The sequence below is a fragment of the Pan paniscus genome, chromosome 17 (assembly GCF_029289425.2).
Source record: "Pan paniscus chromosome 17, NHGRI_mPanPan1-v2.0_pri, whole genome shotgun sequence".
NCBI classification, from domain to species: domain Eukaryota; kingdom Metazoa; phylum Chordata; class Mammalia; order Primates; family Hominidae; genus Pan; species Pan paniscus.
This window is the reverse complement of record NC_073266.2, coordinates 12,185,473-12,209,692: the sequence shown is the minus strand read 5'-3', so window position 1 is coordinate 12,209,692 and position 24,220 is coordinate 12,185,473.

The window sequence follows — 24,220 nt, the reverse complement described above, 5'->3', positions numbered from 1 at the left end:
GATAATATATACTTACTGTAATGTTTGATATTTTATTTACAGTATATAAAATGTATTTGGTGTACTTTTAGTTAATATTATATGTAGAATATATGAAATATATTTACTTTACTTTTTGATATTTTATGTACAGTATATAATATATATTTGGGGTACTTTTGATATTTTATGTAAATTATATAATATATATTTTGTGTAGTTTTTGATATTTTACATAGAGTGTAATATATATTTACTGTCCTTTTTGATATGTTATTTAGATTGTATAATGTACATTTGGTGTACTTTTTGATATTTTATGTACAGTATATAAAATATAATTACTGAAGATTTTGATAGTTTATTTACAGTATGTATAACACATATTTGGTGTACTTTTTGATATTTTATGTACAGTAGATAATATATACTTACTGTAATTCTTGATATTTTATTTAAAGTATGTAAAATATATTTGGTGTATTTTAGTTAATATTATATGTACTATATGTGAAATATATTTACTATACTTTTTGATATTTTATGTACAGTATATAATATATATTTGGTGTACTTTTGATATTTTATATAAATTATATAATATATATTTGGTGTAGTTTTTGATATTTTACAAGGAGTGTAATATATATTTACTGTCCTTTTTGATATTTTATTTAGAGTGTATAATATACATATGGTGTAATTTTTGATATTTTATGAACAGTATATTAAATATAATTACTGAAGATTTTGATAGTTTATTTACAGTATACATAACACATATTTGGTGTACTTTTTGATATTTTATCTACAGTAGATAATATATACTTACTGTAATATTTTATATTTTATTTACAGTATGTAAAATGTATTTGGTGTACTTTCAGTTAATATTATATGTACAATATATGAAATATATTTACTGTACTATTTGATAATTTATGTACAGTAGATAATATATACTTAATGTAATTTTTTATATTTTATTTACAGTATGTAAAATGTATTTGGTGTACTTTCAGTTAATATTATATGTACAATATATGAAATATATTTACTGTACTTTTTGATATTTTATGTACAGTATATAATATATATTTGGTGTACTTTTGATATTTTATGTAAATTATATAATATATATTTGGTGTAGTTTTTGATATTTTACATAGAGTGTAATATATATTTACTGTCCTTTTTGATATTTTATTTAGAGTGTATAATATACATTTGGTGTAATTTTTGATATTTTATGTACAGTATATTAAATATAATTACTGAAGATTTTAATAGTTTATTTACAGTATGTATAACACATATTTGGTGTACTTTTTGATGTTTTATGTACAGTAGATAATATATAATTACTGTAATTTTTATATTTTATTTCCACTATGTAAAATATATTTGGTGTACTTTTAGTTAATATTATATGTACAATATATGAAATATATTTACTGTACTTTTTGATATTTTATGTACAGTAGATAATATATATTTGGTGTACTTTTGATATTTTATGTAAATTAAATAATATATATTTGGTGTAGTTTTTGATATTTTACATAGGGTGTAATATATATTTACTGTCCTTTTTGATATTTTATTTAGAGTGTATAATATACATTTGGTGTAATTTTTGATATATTATGAGCAGTATATTAAATAGAATTACTGAAGGTTTTGATAGTTTATTTACAGTATATATAACACATATTTGGTGTACTTTTTGATATTTTATGTACAGTAGATAATATATACTTACTGTAATTTTTTATATTTTATTTACAGTATGTAAAATGTATTTGGTATACTTTTAGTTAATATTATATGTAGAATATATGAAATATATATACTTTACATTTTGATATTTTATCTACAGTATATAATATATAATTGGTGTACTTTTGATATGTTATGTAAATTATATAATATACATTTGGTGTATTTTTTGATATTTTATGTACAGTATATTAAATATAATTACTGAATATTTTGATAGTTTATTTACAGTATATATAACACATACTTGGTGTACTTTTTGATAGCTTATGTACAGTAGATAATATATACTTACTGTAATTTTTGATATCTTATTTACAGTATATAAAATGTATTTGGTGTAGTTTTAGTTAATATTATATGTACAATATATGAAATATATTTACTGTACTTTTTGATATTTTATGTACAGTATATAATATATATTTGGGGTACTTTTGATATTTTGTGTAAATTATATAATATATATTTGGTGTAGTTTTTGATATTTTACATAGAGTGTAATATATATTTACTGTCCTTTTTGATATTTTATTTAGAGTGTATAATATACATTTGGAGTAATTTTTGATATTTTATGAACAGTATATTAAATATAATTACTGAAGATTTTGATAGTTTATTTACAGTATATATAACACATATTTGGTGTACTTTTTGATATTTTATGTACAGCAGATAATATACACTTACTGTAATTTTTAATATTTTATTTACAGTATGTAAAATGTATTTGGTGTACTTTAGTTAATATATGTACAATATATGAAATATATTTACTGTTCTTTTTGATATTTTATGTACAGTTTATAATATATATTTGGTGTACTTTTGATATTTTATGTAAATTATATAATATATATTTGGTGTAGATTTTGATATTTTACATAGTGTGTAATATATATTTACTGTCATTTTTGATATTTTATTTAGAGTGTATAATATACATTTGTTGTAATTATTGATATTTTATGTACAGTACATTAAATATAATTACTGAAGATTTTGATAGTTTATTTACAATATATATAACACATATTTGGTGTACTTTTTGATAGCTTATGTACAGTAGATAATATATACTTACTGTAATTTTTGATATTTTATTTACAGTATATAAAATGTATTTAGTATAATTTTAGTTAATATTATATGTACAATATATGAAATATATTTACTGTACTTTTTGATATTTTATGTACAGTATATAATATATATTTGGGGTACTTTGATATTTTATGTAAATTATATAATATATATTTGGTGTAGTTTTTGATATTTTACAAGGAGTGTAATATATATTTACTGTCCTTTTTGATATTTTTTAGAGTGTGTAATATACATTTGGTGTAATTTTTGATATTTTATGAACAGTATATTAAATATAATTACTGAAGGTTTTGATAGTTTATTTACAGTATATATAAAACATATTTGGTGTACTTTTTGATATTTTATGTACAGTAGATAATATATACTTACTGTAATTTTTTATATTATATTTACAGTATGTTATATGTATTTGGTGTACTTTCAGTTAATATTATATGTACAATATATGAAATATATTTATTGTACTATTTGATAATTTATGTACAGTAGATAATATATACTTACTGTAATTTTTTATATTTTATTTACAGTATGTAAAATGTATTTGGTGTACTTTTAGTTAATATTATATGCACAATATATGAAATATATTTACTGTACTTTTTGATATTTTATGTACAGTATATAATATATATTTGGTGTACTTTTGATATTTTATGTAAATTATATAATATATATTTGGTGTAGTTTTTGATATATTATATAGAGTGTAATATATATTTACTGTCGTTTTTGATATTTTATTTAGAGTGTATAATATACATTTGATGTAATTTTTGATATTTTATGTACAGTATATAAAATATAATTACTGAAGTTTTTGATAGTTTATTTACAGTATATATAACACATATTTGGTGTACTTTTTGATATTTTATGTACAGTAGATAATATATAGTTACTGTAATTTTTGATATTTTATTTACAGTATGTAAAATATATTTGGTGTACTTTTAGTTAATATTATATGTACAATATATGAAATATATTTACTGTACTTTTTGATATTTTATGTACAGTATATAATATATATTTGGGGTACTTTTGATATTTTATGTAAATTATATAATATATATTTGGTGTAGTTTTTGATATTTTACATAGAGTGTAATATATATTTACTGTCCTTTTTGATATTTTATTTAGAGTGTATAATATACATTTGGTGTAATTTTTGATATTTTATGTACAGTATATTAAATATAATTACTGAAGATTTTGATAGTTTATTTACAGTATATATAACACATATTTGGTGTACTTTTTGATGTTTTATGTACAGTAGATAATATATACTTACTGTAATTTTTGATATTTTATTTACAGTATGTAAAATGTATTTGGTGTACTTTTAGTTAATATTATATGTACAATATATGAAATATATTTACTGTACTTTTTGATATTTTATGTACAGTATATAATATATATTTGGTGTACTTTTGATATTTTATGTAAATTATATAATATATATTTGGTGTAGTTTTTGATATTTTACATAGAGTGTAATATATATTTACTGTCCTTTTTGATATTTTATTTAGAGTGTATAATATACATTTGGTGTAATTTTTGATATTTTATGAACAGTATATTAAATATAATTACTGAAGATTTTGATAGTTTATTTACAGTATATATAACACATATTTGGTGTACTTTTTGATATTTTATGTACAGTAGATAATATATACTTACTGTAATTTTTGATATTTTATTTACAGTATGTAAAATGTATTTGGTGTACTTTTAGTTAATATTATATGTACAATATATGAAATATATTTACTGTACTTTTTGATATTTTATGTAGAGTATATAATATATATTTGGGGTACTTTTGATATTTTATGTAAATTATATAATATATATTTGGTGTAGTTTTTGATATTTTACATAGAGTGTAATATATATTTACTGTCCTTTTTGATATTTTATTTAGAGTGTATAATATACATTTGGTGTAATTTTTGATATTTTATGTACAGTATATTAAATATAATTACTGAAGATTTTGATAGTTTATTTACAGTATATATAACACATATTTGGTGTACTTTTTGATGTTTTATGTACAGTAGATAATATATACTTACTGTAATTTTTGATATTTTATTTACAGTATGTAAAATGTATTTGGTGTACTTTTAGTTAATATTATATGTAGAATATATGAAATATATTTACTTTACTTTTTGATATTTTATGTACAGTATATAATATATATTTGGTGTACTTTTGATATTTTATGTAAATTATATAATATATATTTGGTGTAGTTTTTGATATTTTACTTAGAGTGTAATATATATTTACTGTACTTTTTGATATTTTATTTAGAGTGTATAATATACATTTGGTGCAATTTTTGATATTATATGTACAGTATATTAAATATAATTACTGAAGATATTGATAGTTTATTTTCAGTATATATAACACATATCTGGTGTACTTTTTGATATTTTATGTACAGTAGATAATATATACTAACTGTAATATTTTATATTTTATTTACAGTATGTAAAATGTATTTGGTGTACTTTTAGTTAATATATGTACAATATATGAAATATATTTACTGTTCTTTTTGATATTTTATGTAAATTATATAATATATATTTGGTGTAGATTTTGATATTTTACATAGAGTGTAATATATATTTACTGTCCTTTTTGTTATTCTATTTAGAGTGTATAATATACATTTGGTGTAATTTTTGATATTTTATGTACAGTATATTAAATATAATTACTGAAGATTTTGATAGTTTATTTACAGTATATATAACACATATTTGGTGTACTTTTTGATATTTTATGTACAGTAGATAATATACACTTACTGTAATATTTGGTATTTTATTTACAGTATGTAAAATGTATTTGGTGTACTTTTAGTTAATATTATATGTACAACATATGAAATATATTTACTGTACTTTTTGATATTTTATGTAGAGTATATAATATATATTTGGTGTACTTTTGATATTTTATGTAAATTATATAATATATATTTGGTGTAGTTTTGATATTTTACATAGAGTGTAGTATATATTTACTGTCCTTTTTGATATTCTATTTAGAGTGTATAATATACATTTGGTTTAATTTTTGATATTTTATGTACAGTATATTAAATATAATTAATGAAGATTTTGATAGTTTATTTACAGTATATATAACACATATTTGGTGTACTTTTTGATATTTTATGTACAGTAGATAATATATACTTACTGTAATTTTTGATATTTTATTTACAGTATGTAAAATGTATTTGGTGTACTTTTAGTTAATATTATATGTACAACATACGAAATATATTTACTGTACTTTTTGATATTTTATGTAGAGTATATAATATATATTTGGTGTACTTTTGATATTTTATGTAAATTATATAATATATATTTGGTGTAGTTTTGTTATTTTACATAGAGTGTAGTATATATTTACTGTCCTTTTTGATATTCTATTTAGAGTGTATAATATATATTTGGTGTAATTTTTGATATTTTATGTACAGTATATTAAATATAATTACTGAAGATTTTGATAGTTTATTTACGGTATATATAACACATATTTGGTGTACTTTTTGATATTTTATGTACAGTAGATAATATATACTTACTGTAATTTTTGGTATTTTATTTACAGTATGTAAAATGTATTTGGTGTACTTTTAGTTAATATTATATGTACAACATATGAAATATATTTACTGTACTTTTTGATATTTTATGTACAGTATATAATATATAATTGGTGTACTTTTGATATTTTATGTAAATTATATAATATATATTTGGTGTAGTTTTGATATTTTACATAGAGTGTAATATATATTTACTGTCCTTTTCGATATTCTATTTAGAGTGTATAATATACATTTGGTGTAATTTTTGATATTTTATGTACAGTATATTAAATATAATTACTGAAGATTTTGATAGTTTATTTACAGTATATATAACACATATTTGGTGTACTTTTTGATATTTTATGTACAGTAGATAATATATACGTACTGTAATTTTTGATATTTTATTTACAGTATGTAAAATGTATTTGGTGTACTTTTAGTTAATATAATATGTACAACATATGAAATATATTTACTGTACTTTTTGATATTTTATGTAGAGTATATAATATATATTTGGTGTACTTTTGATATTTTATGTAAATTATATAATATATATTTGGTGTAGTTTTGATATTTTACATAGAGTGTAGTATATATTTACTGTCCTTTTTGATATTCTATTTAGAGTGTATAATATACATTTGGTGTAATTTTTGATATTTTATGTACAGTATATTAAATATAATTACTGAAGATTTTGATAGTTTATTTACAGTATATATAACACATATTTGGTGTACTTTTTGATATTTTATGTACAGTAGATAATATATACTTACTGTAATTTTTGGTATTTTATTTACAGTATGTAAAATGTATTTGGTGTACTTTTAGTTAATATTATATGTACAACATATGAAATATATTTACTGTACTTTTTGATATTTTATGTAGAGTATATAATATATATTTGGTGTACTTTTGATATTTTATGTAAATTATATAATATATATTTGGTGTAGTTTTGATATTTTACATAGAGTGTAATATATATTTACTGTCCTTTTTGATATTCTATTTAGAGTGTATAATATACATTTGGTGTAATTTTTGATATTTTATGTACAGTATATTAAATATAATTACTGAAGATTTTGATAGCTTATTTACAGTATATATAACACATATTTGGTGTACTTTTTGACATTTTATGTACACTAGATAATATATACGTACTGAAATTTTTGATATTTTATTTACAGTATGTAAAATGTATTTGGTGTACTTTTAGTTAATATTAAATATACAACATACGAAATATATTTACTGTACTTTTTGATATTTTATGTGCAGTATATAATATATATTTGGTGTACTTTTGATATTTTATGTAAATTATATAATATATATTTGGTGTAGTTTTTGATATTTTAAATAGAGTGTAATATATATTTACTGCCCTTTTTGATATTCTATTTAGAGTGTATAATATACATTTGGTGTAATTTTTGATATTTTATGTACAGTATATTAAATATAATTACTGAAGATTTTGATAGTTTATTTACAGTATATATAACACATATTTGGTGTACTTTTTGATATTTTATGTACAGTAGATAATATATACTTACTGTAATATTTGGTATTTTATTTACAGTATGTAAAATGTATTTGGTGTACTTTTAGTTAATATTATATGTACAACATGTGAAATATATTTACTGTACTTTTTGATATTTTATGTAGATTATATAATATATATTTGGTGTACTTTTGATATTTTATGTAAATTATATAATATATATTTGGTGTAGTTTTTGATATTTTACATAGGGTGTAATATATATTTACTGTCCTTTTTGATATTTTATTTTGTGTGTATAATATACATTTGGTGTTATTTTTGATATTTTATGTACAGTATATTAAATATAATTACTGAAGATTTTGATAGTTTATTTACAGTATATATAACACATATTTGGTGTACTTTTTGATATTTTATGTACAGTAGATAATATATACTTACTGTAATTTTTGGTATTTTATTTACAGTATGTAAAATGTATTTGGTGTACTTTTAGTTAATATTATATGTACAACATATGAAATATATTTACTGTACTTTTTGATATTTTATGTAGAGTATATAATATATATTTGGTGTACATTTGATATTTTATGTAAATTATATAATATATATTTGGTGTAGTTTTGATATTTTACATAGGGTGTAATGTATATTTACTGTCCTTTTTGATATTCTATTTAGAGTGTATAATATACATTTGGTGTAATTTTTGATATTTTATGTACAGTATATTAAATATAATTACTGAAGATTTTGAGAGTTTATTTACAGTATATATAACACATATTTGGTGTACTTTTTGATATTTTATGTACAGTAGATAATATATAGTTACTGTAATTTTTGGTATTTTATTTACAGTATGTAAAATGTATTTGGTGTACTTTTAGTTAATATTATATGTACAACATATGAAATATATTTACTGTACTTTTTGATATTTTATGTAGAGTATATAATATATATTTGGTGTACGTTTGATATTTTATGTAAATTATATAATATATATTTGGTGTAGTTTTGATATTTTACATAGAGTGTAATATATATTTACTGTCCTTTTTGATATTCTATTTAGAGTGTATAATATACATTTGGTGTAATTTTTGATATTTTATGTACAGTATATTAAATATAATTACTGAAGATTTTGATAGTTTATTTACACAATATATAACACATATTTGGTGTACTTTTTGATATTTTATGTACAGTAGATAATATATACTTACTGTAATTTTTGATACTTTATTTACAGTATGTAAAATGTATTTGGTGTACTTTTAGTTAATATTATATGTACAATATATGAAATATATTTACTGTACTTTTTGATATTTTATGTAGAGTATATAATATATATTTGGTGTACTTTTGATATTTTATGTAAATTATATAATATATATTTGGCGTAGTTTTTGATATTTTAGAGTGTGCAATATATATTTACTGTAATTTTAGATTTTTTTTACGGTATATAGTATACATTTCGTGTAATTTTTGATATTTTATGTACAGTATATTAAATATAATTAGTGTATTTTTTGATTGTTTATTTACAGTATATATAACACATAGTTGGTGTACTTTTTGGTATTTTATGTACAGTATGTAATATATATTTACTGTGCTTTTGGACATTTTATTTACATTATATAAAATGTATTTGGTGTACTTTCAGTTAATATTATATGTACCATATATGAAATAGATTTACTGTGCATTTTGATAATTAATGTACAGTATATAATATATATTTGGTGTACTTTTGATATTTTATGTAAATTAGAAAATATATTTTTGGTGTAGTTTTGATATTTTAAATAGAATGTGTAATATATATTTACTGTAATTTTTGATATTTTATTAACAGTATATAACATACATTTTGAGTAATTTTTGATATTTCATGTACAGTATATTAAATATAATTACTGTGGTTTTTATAGTTTATTTACCGTATATATAACACATATTTGGTGTAATTTTTGACATTTTATGTACAGTATGTAATATATATTTACTGTACTATTGGATATTTAATTTACAGTATATAAAATATATTTGGTGTACTTTTAGTTAATATTATATGTACAATATATGAAATATATTTACTGTACATTTGATATTTCATGTACTGTATATAATATCTATTTGGTGTACTTTTGATATTTTATCTAAATTAGATAATATATATTTGGCATAGATTTTGATATTTTACATAGAGTGTGTAATATATATTTACTGTAATTTTAGATTTTTTTTTACGGTATATAGTATACATTTCCTGTAATTTTTGATATTTTATGTACAGTATATTAAATATAATTACTATAGTTTTTGATTGTTTATTTACAGTATATATAACACACATTTGGTGTACTTTTTGGTATTTCATGTACGGTATGTAATATGTATTTACTGTACTATTGGATATTTTATTTACAGTATATAAAATGTATTTGGTGTACTTTTAGTTAATATGATATGTACAATATATGAGATATATTTTCTGTATTTCTTGATATTTTATGTACTGTATATAATATCTATTTGGTGTACTTTTGATATTTTATGTAAATTATATAATATATATTTGGCGTAGTTTTTGATATTTTAGAGTGTGCAATATATATTTACTGTAATTTTAGATTTTTTTTACGGTATATAGTATACATTTCGTGTAATTTTTGATATTTTATGTACAGTATATTAAATATAATTAGTGTATTTTTTGATTGTTTATTTACAGTATATATAACACATATTTGGTGTACTTTTTCGTATTTTATGTACAGTATGTATTATATATTTACTGTGCTTTTGGACATTTTATTTACATTATATAACATGTATTTGGTGTACTTTCAGTTAATATTATATGTACAATATATGAAATAGATTTACTGTGCATTTTGATATTTAATGTACAGTATATAATATATATTTGGTGTACTTTTGATATTTTATGTAAATTATAAAATATATTTTTGGTGTAGTTTTGATATTTTAAATAGAATGTGTAATACATATTTACTGTAATTTTTGATATTTTATTAACAGTATATAATATACATTTTGAGTAATTTTTGATATTTTATGTACAGTATATTAAATATAATTACTGTACTTTTTATAGTTTATTTACAGTATATATAACACATATTTGGTGTACTTTTTGACATTTTATGTACATTATGTAATATATATTTACTGTACTATTGGATATTTTATTTACAGTATATAAAATGTATTTGGTGTACTTTTAGTTAATATTATATGTACAATATATGAAATATATTTACTGTACTTTTTGATATTTTATGTTCTGTATATAATATGTATTTGGTGTACTTTTGATATTTTATGTAAATTATATAATATATATTTTGCGTAGATTTCATATTTTACATAGAGTGTGCAATATATATTTACTGTAATTTTAGATATTTTTTTACGGTATATAGTATACATTTGGTGTAATTTTTGATATTTTATGTACAGTATATTAAATATAATTAGTGTATTTTTTGATTGTTTATTTACACTATATATAACACATATTTGGTGTACTTTTTGGTATTTTATGTACAGTATGTAATATATATTTACTGTGCTTTTGGACATTTTATTTACATTATATAAAATGCATTTGGTGTACTTTCAGTTAATATTATATGTACGATATATGAAATAGATTTACTGTGCATTTTGATATTTAATGTACAGTATATAATATATATTTGGTGTACTTTTGATATTTTATGTAAATTATAAAATATATTTTTGGTGTAGTTTTGATATTTTAAATAGAATGTGTAATATATATTTACTGTAATTTTTGATATTTAATTAACAGTATAAAATATACATTTTGAGTAATTTTTGATATTTTATGTACAGTATATTAAATATAATTACTGTAGTTTTTATAGTTTATTTACAGTATATATAACACATATTTGGTGTAATTTTTGACATTTTATGTACAGTATGTAATATATATTTACTGTACTATTGGATATTTTATTTACAGTATATAAAATATATTTGGTGTACTTTTAGTTAATATTATATGTACAATATATGAAATATATTTACTGTACTTTTTGATATTTCATGTACTGTATATAATATCTATTTGGTGTACTTTTGATATTTTATGTAAATTATATAATATATATTTGGCGTAGTTTTTGATATTTTACATAGAGTGTGTAATATATATTTACTGTAATTTTAGATATTTTTTTACTGTATATAGTATACATTTCGTGTAATTTTTGATATTTTATGTACAGTATATTAAATGTAATTACTCCCGTTTTTGATTGTTTATTTACAGTATATATAACACATATTTGGTGTACTATTTGGTATTTTATGTACAGTATGTAATATATATTTACTGTACTATTGGATACTTTATTTACAGTATATAAAATGTATTTGGTGTACTTTTAGTTAATATTATATGTAGAATATATGAAATATATTTACTGTACTTTTTCATATTTTATGTACTGTATATAATATCTATTTGGTGTACTTTTGATATTTTATGTAAATTATAACATATATATTTGGCATAGTTTTTGATATTTTTCATAGAGTGTGCAATATATATTTACTGTAATTTTAGATTTTTTTTTACGGTACATAGTATACATTTCGTGTAATTTTTGATATTTTATGTACAGTATATTAAATATAATTAGTGTATTTTTTGATTGTTTATTTACAGTATATATAACACATATTTGGTGTACTTTTTGGTATTTTATGTACAGTATGTATTATATATTTACTGTGCTTTTGGACATTTTATTTACATTATATAAAATGTATTTGGTGTACTTTCAGTTAATATTATCTTTACAATATATGAAATAGATTTACTGTGCATTTTGATATTTAATGTACAGTATATAATATATATTTGGTGTACTTTTAATATTTTATGTAAATTATAAAATATATTTTTGGTGTAGTTTTGATATTTTAAATAGAATGTGTAATATATATTTACTGTAATTTTTGATATTTTATTAACAGTATATAATATACATTTTGAGTAATTTTTGATATTTTATGTACAGTATATTAAATATAATTACTGTTGTTTTTATAGTTTATTTACAGTATATATAACACATATTTGGTATACTTTTTGACATTTTATGTACAGTATGTAATATATATTTTCTGTTCTATTGGATATTTTATTTACAATATATAAAATGTATTTGGTGTACTTTTAGTTAATATTATATGTATAACATATGAAATATATTTACTGTACTTTTTGATATTTTATGTACTGTATATAATATCTATTTGGTGTACTTTTGATATTTTATGTAAATTATATAATATATATTTGGCGTAGATTTGATATTTTACCTAGAGTGTGCAATATATATTTACCGTAATTTTAGATATTTTTTTTACGGTATATAGTATACATTTCGTGTAATTTTTGATACTTTATGTACAGTATATTAAATATACTTAGTGTATTTTTTGATTGTTTATTTACAGTATATATAACCCATATTTGGTGTACTTTTTGGTATTTTACGTACAGTATGTAATATATATTTACTGTGCTTTTGGACATTTTATTGACATTATATAAAATGTATTTGGTGTACTTTCAGTTAATATTATATATACAATATATGAAATAGATTTACTGTGCATTTTGATATTTAATGTACAGTATATAATATATATTTGGTGTACTTTTGATATTTTATGTAAATTATAAAATATATTTTTGGTGTAGTTTTGATATTTTAAATAGAATGTGTAATATATATTTACTGTAATTTTTGATACTTTATTAACAGTATATAATATACATTTTGAGTAATTTTTGATATTTTATGTACAGTATATTAAATATAATTACTGTAGTTTTTATAGTTTATTTACAGTATATATAACACATATTTGGTGTACTTTTTGACATTTTATGTACAGTATGTAATATATATTTACTGTACTATTGGATATTTTATTTACAGTATATAAAATATATCTGGTGTACTTTTAGTTAATATTATATGTACAATATATGAAATATATTTACTGTACTTTTTGATATTTCATGTACTGTATATAATATCTATTTGGTGTACTTTTGATATTTTATGTAAATTATATAATATATATTTGGCGTAGTTTTTGATATTTTACATAGAGTGTGTAATATATATTTACTGTAATTTTGGATATTTTTTTTACGGTATATAGTATACATTTCGTGTAATTTTTGATATTTTATGTACAGTATATTAAATATAATTACTGTAGTTTTTGATTGTTTATTTACAGTATATATAACACATATTTGGTGTACTTTTTGATATTTTATGTACAGTATGTAATATATATTTACTGTACTATAGGATATTTTATTTACAGTATATAAAATGTATTTGGTGTACTTTTAGTTAATATTATATGTACAATATATGAAATATATTTACTCTAGTTTTTGATATTTCATGTACTGTATATAATATCTATTTGGTGTACTTTTGATATTTTATGTAAATTATATAATATATATTTGGCGTAGTTTTTGATATTTTACTTAGGGTGTGTAATATATATTTACTGTAATTTTAGATTTTTTTTACGGTATATAGTATACATTTCATGTCATTTTTCATATTTTATGTACAGTATATTAAATATAATTAGTGTATTTTTTGATTGTTTATTTAGAGTATATATAACCCATATTTGGTGTACTTTTTGGTATTTTATGTACAGTATGTAATATATATTTACTGTGCTTTTGGACAATTTATTGACATTATATAAAATGTATTTGGTGTACTTTCAGTTAATATTATATGTACAATATATGAAATAGATTTACTGTGCATTTTGATATTTAATGTACAGTATATAATATATATTTGGTGTACTTTTGATATTTTATGTAAATTATAAAATATATTTTTGGTGTAGTTTTGATATTTTAAATAGAATGTGTAATATATATTTACTGTAATTTTTGATATTTTATTAACAGTATATAATATACATTTTGAGTAATTTTTGATATTTTATGTACAGTATATTAAATATAATTACTGTAGATTTTATAGTTTATTTACAGTATATATAACACATATTTGGTGTACTTTTTGACATTTTATGTACAGTATGTAATATATATTTACTGTACTATTGGATATTTTATTTACAGTATATAAAATATATCTGGTGTACTTTTAGATAATATTATATGTACAATATATGAAATATAATTACTGTACATTTTGATATTTCATGTACTGTATATAATATCTATTTGGTGTACTTTTGATATTTTATGTAAATTATATAATATATATTTGGCGTAGTTTTTGATATTTTACATAGAGTGTGTAATATATATTTACTGTAATTTTGGATATTTTTTAACTGTATATAGTATACATTTCGTGTAATTTTTGATATTTCATGTACAGTATATTAAATATAATTACTGTAGTTTTTGATTGTTTATTTACAGTATATATAACACATATTTGGTGTACTTTTTGATATTTTATATACAGTATGTAATATATATTTACTGTACTATAGGATATTTTATTTACAGTATATAAAATGTATTTGGTGTACTTTTAGTTAATATTATATGTACAATATATGAAATGTATTTACTCTAGTTTTTGATATTTCATGTACTGTATATAATATCTATTTGGTGTACTTTTGATATTTTATGTAAATTATATAATATATATTTGGCGTAGTTTTTGATATTTTACATAGAGTGTGTAATATATATTTACTGTAATTTTAGATTTTCTTTACGGTATATAGTATACATTTCATGTAATTTTTGATATTTTATGTACAGTATATTAAATATAATTACTGTAGTTTTTGATTTTTTATTAACAGTATATATAACACATATTTGGTGTACTTTTTGATATTTTATGTACAGTATGTAATATATATTTACTGTACTATTGGATATTTTATTTACAGTATATAAAATGTATTTGGTGTACTTTTAGTTAATATTATATGTACAATATATGAAATATATTTACTCTAGTTTTTGATATTTCATGTACTGTATATAATATCTATTTGGTGTACTTTTGATATTTTATGTAAATTATATAATATATATTTGGCGTAGTTTTTGATATTTTACATAGAGTGTGTAATATATATTTACTGTAATTTTAGATTTTTTTTACGGTATATAGTATACATTTCATGTAATTTTTGATATTTTATGTACAGTATATTAAATATAATTACTGTAGTTTTTGATTTTTTATTTACAGTATATATAACACATATTTGGTGTACTTTTTTATATTTTATGTACATTATGTAATATATATTTACTGTACTATTGGATATTTTATTTACAGTATATAAAAGGTATTTGGTGTACTTTTAGTTAATATTATATGTACAATATATGAAATATATTTACTGTACTTTTTGATATTTTATGTACTGTATATAATATCTATTTGGTGTACTTTTGATATTTTATGTAAATTATATAATATATATTTGGTGTAGTTTTTGATATTTTACATAGAGTGTGCAATATATATTTACTGTAATTTTAGATATTTTTTTTACGGTATATAGTATACATTTCGTGTAATTTTTGATATTTTATGTACAGCATATTAAATATATTTAGTGTATTTTTTGATTGTTTATTTACAGTATATATAACCCATATTTGGTGTACTTTTTGGTATTTTATGTACAGTATGTAATATATATTTACTGTGCTTTTGGACATTTTATTGACATTTTATAAAATGTATTTGGTGTACTTTCAGTTAATATTATATGTACAATATATGAAATAGATTTACTGTGCATTTTGATATTTAATGTACAGTTTATAATATATATTTGGTGTACTTTTGATATTTTATGTAAATTATAAAATATATTTTTGGTGTAGTTTTGATATTTTAAATAGAATGTGTAATATATATTTACTGTAATTTTTGATATTTTATTAACAGTATATAATATACATTTTGAGTAATTTTTGATATTTTATGTACAGTATATTAAATATAATTACTGTAGTTTTTATAGTTTATTTACAGTATATATAACACATATTTGGTGTAGTTTTTGACATTTTATGTACAGTATGTAATATATATTTACTGTACTATTGGATATTTTATTTACAGTATATAAAATATATCTGGTGTACTTTTAGTTAATATTATATGTACAATATATGAAATATATTTACTGTACTTTTTGATATTTCATGTACTGTATATAATATCTATTTGGTGTACTTTTGATATTTCATGTAAATTATATAATATATATTTGGCGTAGTTTTTGATATTTTACATAGAGTGTGTAATATATATTTACTGTAATTTTGGATTTTTTTTTACGGTATATAGTATACATTTCGTGTAATTTTTGATATTTTATGTACAGTATATTAAATATAATTACTGTAGTTTTTGATTGTTTATTTACAGTATATATAACACATATTTGGTGTGCTTTTTGATATTTTATGTACAGTATGTAATATATATTTACTGTACTATTGGATATTTTATTTACAGTATATAAAATGTATTTGGTGTACTTTTAGTTAATATTATATGTACAATATATGAAATATATTTACTGTACTTTTTGATATTTCATGTACTGTATATAATATCTATTTGGTGTACTTTTGATATTTTATGTAAATTATATAATGTATATTTGGCGTAGTTTTTGATATTTTACATAGAGTGTGTAATATATATTTACTGTAATTTTAGATATTGTTTTTACGGTATATAGTATACATTTCATGTAATTTTTGATATTTTATGTACAGTATATTAAATATAATTACTGTAGTTTTTCATTGTTTATTTACAGTATATATAACACATATTTGGTGTATTTTTTGATATTTTATGTACAGTATGTAATATATATTTACTGTACTATTGGATATTTTATTTACAGTATATAAAATGTATTTGGTGTACTTTTAGTTAATATTATATGTACAATATATGAAATATATTTACTGTACATTTTGATAATTTATGTACTCTATATAATATCTATTTGGTGTACTTTTGATATTTTATGTAAATTATATAATATATATTTGGCGTAGTTTTTGATATTTTACATAGAGTGTGCAATATATATTTACTGTAATTTTAGATATTTTTTATGGTATATAGTATACATTTCGTGTAATTTTTGATATTTTTTGTACAGTATATTAAATATAATTAGTGTATTTTTTGATTGTTTATTTACAGTATATATAACACATATTTGGTGTACTTTTTGGTATTTTATGTACAGTATTTTATATATATTTACTATGCTTTTGGACATTTTATTTACATTATACAAAATGTATTTGGTGTACTTTCAGTTAATATTATATGTACAATATATGAAATAGATTTACTGTGCAGTTTGATATTTAATGTACAGTATATAATATATATTTGGTGTACTTTTGATATTTTATGTAAATTATAAAATATATTTTTGGTGTAGTTTTGATATTTTAAATAGAATGTGTAATATATATTAACTGTAATTTTTGATATTTTATTAACAGTATATAATATACATTTTGAGTAATTTTTGATATTTTATGTACAGTATAATAAATATAATTACTGTAGTTTTTATAGTTTATTTACAGTATATATAACACATATTTGGTGTACTTTTTGACATTTTATGTACAGTATGTAATATATATTTACTGTACTATTGCATATTTTATTTACAGTATATAAAATATATCTTGTGTACTTTTAGTTAATATTATATGTACAATATATGAAATATATATACTGTACTTTTTGATATTTCATGTACTGTATATAATATCTATTTGGTGTACTTTTGATATTTTATGTAAATTATATAACATATATTTGGCGTAGTTTTTGATATTTTACATAGAGTGTGTAATATATATTTACTGTAATTTTAGATATTTTTTTTACGGTATATAGTATACATTTCGTGTAATTTTTGATATTTTATGTACAGTATATTAAATATAATTACTGTAGTTTTTGATTGTTTATTTACAGTATATATAACACATATTTGGTGTACTTTTTGATATTTTATGTACAGTATGTAATATATATTTACTGTACTATTGGATATTTTATTTACAGTATATAAAAGGTATTTGGTGTACTTTTAGTTAATATTATATGTACAATATATGAAATATATTTACTGTACTTTGTGATATTTTATGTACTGTATATACTATCTATTTGGTGTACTTTTGTTATTTTATGTAAATTATATAATATATATTTGGCGTAGTTTTTGATATTTTACATAGAGTGTGCAATATATATTTACTGTAATTATAGATATTTTTTTACGGTATATAGTATACATTTCGTGTAATTTTTGATATTTTATGTACAGTATATTAAATATATTTAGTGTATTTTTTGATTATTTACAGTATATATAACACATATTTGGTGTACTTTTTGGTATTTTATGTACAGTATGTAATATATATTTACTGTGCTTTTGGACATTTTATTAACATTATATAAAATGTATTTGGTGTACTTTCAGTTAATATTATATGTACAATATATGAAATAGATTTACTGTGCATTTTGATATTTAATGTACAGTATATAATATATATTTGGTGTACTTTTGATATTTTATGTAAATTATAAAATATGTTTTTGGTGTAGTGTTGATATTTTAAATAGAATGTGTAATATATATTTACTGTAATATTTGTTATTTTATTTACAGTATATAACATACATTTTGAGTAATTTTTGATATTTTATGTACAGTATATTAAATGTAATTACTGTAGTTTTTATAGTTTATTTACAGTATATATAACACATATTTGGTGTACTTTTTGACATTTTATGTGCAGTATGTAATATATATTTACTGTACTATTGGATATTTTATTTACAGTATATAAAATATATCTGGTGTACTTTTAGTTAATATTATATCTACAATACATGAAATATATTTACTGTACTTTTTGATATTTCATGTACTGTATATAATATCTATTTGGTGTACTTTTGATATTTTATGTAAATTATATAATATATATTTGGTGTAGTTTTTGATATTTTACATAGAGTGTGTAATATATATTTACTGTAATTTTGGATATTTTTTTTACGGTATATAGTATACATTTCGTGTCATTTTTGATATTTTATGTACAGTATATTAAATATAATTACTGTAGTTTTTGATTGTTTATTTACAGTATATATAACACATATTTGGTGTACTTTTTGATATTTTATGTACAGTATGTAATATATATTTACTGTACTATTGGATATTTTATTTACAGTATATAAAATGTATTTGGTGTACTTTTAGTTAATATTATATGTACAATATATGAAATATATTTACTGTACTTTTTGATATTTCATGTACTGTATATAATATCTATTTGGTGTACTTTTGATATTTTATGTAAATTATATAATGTATATTTGGCGTAGTTTTTGATATTTTACATAGAGTGTGTAATATATATTTACAGTAATTTTAGATTTTTTTTATGGTATATAGTATACATTTCATGTAATTTTTGATATTTTATGTACAGTATATTAAATATAATTACTGTAGTTTTTGATTGTTTATTTACAGTATATATAACACATATTTGGTGTACTTTTTGATATTTTATGTACAGTATGTAATATATATTTACTGTACTATTGGATATTTTATTTACAGTATATAAAATGTATTTGGTGTACTTTTAGTTAATATTATATGTACAATATATGAAATATATTTACTGTATTTTTGATATTTTATGTACTGTATATAATATCTATTTGGTGTACTTTTGATATTTTATGTAAATTATATTATATATATTTGGCGTAGCTTTTGATATTTTACATAGAGTGTGCTATATATATTTACTGTAATTTTAGATTTTTTTTACGGTATATAGTATACATTTCGTGTAATTTTTGATATTTTATGTACACTATATTAAATATAATTAGTGTATTTTTTGATTGTTTATTTAGAGTATATATAACACATATTTGGTGTACTTTTTGGTATCTTATGTACAGTATGTAATATATATTTACTGTGCCTTTGGACATTTTATTTACATTATATAAAATGTATTTGAGTACTTTCAGTTAATATTATATGTACAATATATGAAATAGATTTACTGTGAATTTTGATATTTAATGTACAGTATATAATATATATTTGGTGTACTTTTGATATTTTATGTAAATTATAAAATATATTTTTGGTGTAGTTTTGATATTTTAAATAGAATGTGTAATATATATTTACTGTAATTTTTGATATTTTATTAACTGTATATAATATACATTTTGAGTAATTTTTGATATTTTATGTACAGTATATTAAATATAATTACTGTAGTTATTATAGTTTATTTACAGTATATATAACACATATTTGGTGTACTTTTTGACATTTTATGTACAGTTTGTAATATATATTTACTGTACTATTGGATATTTTATTTACAGTATATAAAATATATTTGGTGTACTTTTAGTTAATATTATATGTACAATATATGAAATATATTTACTGTACTTTTTGATATTTCATGTACTGTATATAATATCTATTTGGTGTACTTTTGATATTTTATGTAAATTATATAATATATATTTGGCGTAGTTTTTGATATTTTACATAGATTTTGTAATATATATTTACTGTAATTATGGATTTTTTTTATGATATATAGTATACATTTCGTGTAATTTTTGATATTTTATGTACAGAATATTAAATATAATTACTGTAGTATTTGATTGTTTATTTACAGTATATATAACACATATTTGGTGTACTTTTTGATATTTTATGTACAGTATGTAATATATATTTACTGTACTATTGGATATTTTATTTACAGTATATAAAATGTATTTGGTGTACTTTTAGTTAATATGATATGTACAATATATGAAATATATTTACTGTACTTTTTGATATTTTATGTACTGTATATAATATCTATTTGGTGTACCTTTGGTATTTTATGTAAATTATATAATATATTTTTGGTGTAGTTTTGATATTTTAAATAGAATGTGTAATATACATTTACTGTAATTTTTGATATTTTATTAACAGTATATAATATACATTTTGAGTAATTTTTATATTTTATGTACAGTATATTAAATATAATTACTGTAGTTTTTATAGTTTATTTACAGTATATATAACACATATTTGGTGTACTTTTTGACATTTTATGTACAGTATGTAACATATATTTACTGTACTATTGGATATTTTATTTACAATATATAAAATATATTTGGTGTACTTTTAGTTAATATTATATGTACAATATATGAAATATATTTACTGAACTTTTTGATATTTCATGTACTGTATATAATATCTATTTGGTGTACTATTGATATTTTATGTAAATTATATAATATATATTTGGCGTAGTTTTTGATATTTTACATAGAGTGTGCAATATATATTTACTGTAATTTTAGATATTTTTTTTACGGCATATAGTACACATTTCGTGTAATTTTTGATATATTATGTACAGTATATTAAATATAATTACTGTAGTTTTTGATTGTTTATTTACAGTATATATAACACATATTTGGTGTACTTTTTGATATTTTATGTACAGTATGTAATATATATTTACTGTACTATTGGATATTTTATTTACAGTATATAAAATGTATTTGGTGTACTTTTAGTTAATATTATATGTACAATATATGAAATATATTTACTGTACTTTTTGATATTTTATGTACTCTATATAATATCTATTTGGTGTACTTTTGATATTTTATGTAAATTATATAATATATATTTGGTGTAGTTTTTGATATTTTACATAGAGTGTGCAATATATATTTGCTGTAATTTTAGATATTTTTTTACGGTATATAGTATACATTTCGTGTAATTTTTGATATTTTATGTACAGTATATTAAATATAATTAGTGTGTTTTTTGATTGTTTATTTACAGTATATATAACAAATATTTGGTGAACTTTTTGGTATTTTATGTACAGTATGTAATACATATTTACTGTGCTTTTGGACATTTTATTTACATTATATAAAATGTATTTGGTGTACTTTCAGTTAATATTATATGTACAATATATGAAATAGATTTACTGTGCATTTTGATATTTAATGTACAGTATATAATATATATTTGGTGTACTTCTGATATTTTATGTAAATTATAAAATTTATTTTTGGTGTAGTTTTGATATTTTAAATAGAATGTGTAATATATATTTACTGTAATTTTTGATATTTTATTAACAGTATATAATATACATTTTGAGTAATTTTTGATATTTTATGTACAGTATATTAAATATAATTACTGTAGTTTTTAGAGTTTATTTACAGTATATATAACACATATTTGGTGTACTTCTTGACATTCTATGTACAGTATCTAATATATATTTACTGTACTATTGGATATTTTATTTACAGTATATAAAATATATTTGGTGTACTTTTAGTTAATATTATATGTACAATATATGAAATATATTTACTGTACTTTTTCATATTTCATGTACTGTATATAATATCTATTTGGTGTACTTTTGATATTTTATGTAAATTATATAATATATATATGGCGTAGTTTTTGATATTTTACATAGAGTGTGTAATATATATTTACTGTAATTTTAGATTTTTTTTACGGTATATAGTATACATATCGTGTAATTTTTGATATTTTATGTACAGTATATTAAATATAATTACTGTAGTTTTTGATTGTTTATTTACAGTATATATAACACATATTTGGTGTACTTTTTGATATTTTATGTACAGTATGTAATATATATTTACTGTACTATTGGATATTTTATTTACAGTATATAAAATGTATTTGGTGTACTTTTAGTTAATATTATATGTACAATATATGAAATATATTTACTGTACTTTTTGATATTTTATGTACTGTATATAATATCTACTTGGTGTACTTTTGATATATTATGTAAATTATATAATATATATTTGGCGTAGTTTTTGATATTTTAC